We start from the raw sequence: 3342 nt of genomic DNA on the forward strand, positions 1-3342 counted from the left end.
ATTTTGGAATCCCAGCGCTCTAAAGAGACCACCCTACTTAACACTGAATATTGCGAAAAATGCGGTCCGTGGAAGATACGACAAACAATCCTTCTCTACTTTTATGTAAATGGCGTACTAAATTGGCGGTCGATGCGGTAAAAGCGATGGAAAATGTGAACCATGGAAGATGATACACAAGCAATTCTTTCCTATTCCGGTGTAAAAGACGGTCCATGCCAAATCTGCGGTGGATACGAAAAAGGCGACCTATGTGAGAGTGACGGATGTCACAAAAAATGTGATCCATAGGAGATGTGTAAGCAACCCTTCCCTATTCCGATGTAAAAGGCAGTCGACAGGAAAAGGGTGGAAAATCCGTTTTGTGTTCATTGAAAATACTTATGCTGGAATTGTCAAATTAAAAATGAAAATACCGATCTGAAGTTATGATTTTTGAATATTAAAATGAAGTGAGAACGAAAAAATTAACTATCTAGATTCCCCCTCCCCCCCCCCCTCACATTTTAATCCACTGAAATTAAAGCATCTATCTTAAAATCAAATGCTATAATGCAAACAGATTTCTGCTTCATAACGACTCGCCTTGTACAAAATTCTGCAATTTGGGGTGGGCTAATAGCTATGAACTCGTACGATATTGCTCAAAGTTATTTAATTGACTTCTCGCTTCCACGATGTCATAAAAATCTGGGACTCGCCTCAAACATCATGATAATTAAGCGCGCTTCAAATGACACGTTAGCTGCAACACTTCTACTTAGCTACCGGTAATTATCCTTACTTAATTGGCCGAGTTGAAATTCCTAAATTCAGAAGTTCAGTAATAGATACCAATTATTTCTTGAGGATTTCGAGTCGAGACGATTGTAAGGATGCGTTATCATCGTTCACTTCTGTGCCTGTGCACGTTTTATCTAGTTTTCACTTAGCCTTGCAAAAATAAAATCGGGGACGACTAATGAATAAACGGAAATGTAATATTCATTTTCCCTAATCTTCCAAAATGACCAGAGCTTTCGGATGCTGCGAAAATAATTTAAGTATCCCCACGGGAACGGTTACAAAACAATGGATTATACACGATATCTTGTTTTTACTATCAGCGGTTGAGGTACGGCGCAACAAATTAAATCAATTAATTCTACACTCTATTACCAACTCCTCGAAGATAAATAAATATGTCCAGAAGTTACGGTTGTTAGTAATGAAGCTTCCGATTGAGTTCATTTATATACAGTGTGTTCCTTACTTATGTCTGGTAGATTTCATGGCGCAAAACGAGTGCTTCGTTACACACTTACCTCCCTATTGTTTACACTGGTATACCACCACCCCTAACTGGTGGCTAAACCATTATACAATAATGCCTAACAATGCAATGCAAATTTTATTCAATTTGAACGTCTTATCAAATAAAATAAAGATTCGTTTCGGGTATCCATCTGGGTTATCTTGAAGTGCTACCAAAAGAATTTTCTTTCGAAGGTGTCTGTGTATTGCAGAAGTGGCGGTATTTAGAAAAGTAAATGTTGTTTTGTCTCACAATTTAAATCAAGAAAAGGTACGTAAAATGTCCCCTTGTACCTAACCTACCAAATTCCTGAGGTCGATGTTTGTTCATTCTACGATTTTTTATGTAAATTGCCTAAGGGGTTAATTTTTGAATTTCTACTGAATAATACCAATTTTCCCTTAGGGAGTTTCCTCTCAATGTGTGTTGCAAATTAGCATACTTGATAGTCAATCAATCGTATTATCGAGCTGACTTTACATTACCATAAAATGTGCCTAATAAAATGAACGCGGTAAATTAAAATTCTGATGGTGTGTTTACTTATCCGGGACAAGATTTTTAATTTCAATTTCTTAATCAACTGTTACGTTAATGTTACTTTCTGTTTCTCCCACGCGCGGATTTAGTGTTTTTTTGATACCCGAATAACGTAGGTATACCTACCTAAGTAATTACGGCGAAGTCTTGCAAGTCATTCATTAATGTTTCGTTTTGTTTTAGGTATGTACGACTATACGGTTTCTGGCATCCTGGCGCTTCCTACTTACTACTTGTGGTAAGTGTAACTACTAATGACAATTTTAGTATTCCAATTATGCATAGATGTACTTTTCCAAAATCGAATCTTAGTGTAGGTAGCCGAGTTCAATGAAATGCTTTCAGTTTACACATTTTGGCATAAGGCAGACGTAAATAAACTGGGAGGTACTTTTTCATTCAAGAATCCTTTTTTTATCCTGATTGAAAACGTGTCTAAGATGGTAACAGCACTAGCTGTCGAATGCTAGTTTGATTGCATCTTGAACTATTTACCTGCTAGGATTTGATAGTATGAATGGCGAGTCATTAGCAAAATTCTTTCGTTTGTTCACCGTGCGTGTTTTTGACTTTTGAGTAACACAAATTTGTAGGCGTTGAGACATGTCCTAATCGAGTGTCCAAGGAATCTTTCACAATTCTATCGTTCGATCTGATTCGGACATGATTTTGGTGGTAACGCTTTTTTCGACGATTAAAAGTCGCTTGACGTAATCAAAGTAGTCGACGTGGACAATGGAGAATTCGCATTTTTTTTGTATATCGGATCGGCTTTTAAGTTAAATAAAAGTCAGGCCTTCACGTACGCAACGTCGATGTCTACTAAAGATACATCAGGCAGCAGTCGATTCTATCACGTATATTGAATGGCTTCCATGTTCGTACTCTTCCCATGCAAATCACTGGAAACCACTTTCATAAAAGTTTAGAAACATCCCTCTTTTTTAACCGGGATTTTCGTATCAATCACTTTACAGCTTCAGCTTGCTTTATATTTTCTTACGATGTACAGTCTCTTGTAAAAGTAATGTCCCTCGGATACCTACCACTGTAGCATAGGCAACCAACATCCCAGCCGCCTAGTCCAAGTTGGATTTGCGGGTGTGCGAGGTAGCTATCTAATGCGGTTCATTTTCAGCAGATATTCCCATTAGCCAAACTAAATACTAGTCAGTAGAATAAAAGTGAATGCCATCGATTTATTAGCTCAAAGGATCTGCGCTGCATATCCTTGGCTTGGTGCAGTAAACATTTTTACATTTCTTACAATTGGTTTGGTGCGTTTTAAATTTGCAAATAGTTTAGCTAGAGACTATTAAGACAAAATAATGGCTTTTCACTTTTTAATTTTTTGAGTAGGTTTTCTTCTAACGAAATAAAGGTGATATTCTTGTCCTTTAATGACACTGAAATTCCAGTGTCATTAATAATTACTTGCGAGTAGGTCTCCTCATGGAATGCGATTAATTGCCCTACAAGTGCACTGTGCAACAATACCTTTCTTTTGT

Source organism: Photinus pyralis, unplaced genomic scaffold, assembly GCF_008802855.1.
Source record: "Photinus pyralis isolate 1611_PpyrPB1 unplaced genomic scaffold, Ppyr1.3 Ppyr1.4_LG1, whole genome shotgun sequence".
Taxonomy (NCBI): Eukaryota; Metazoa; Arthropoda; class Insecta; order Coleoptera; family Lampyridae; genus Photinus; species Photinus pyralis.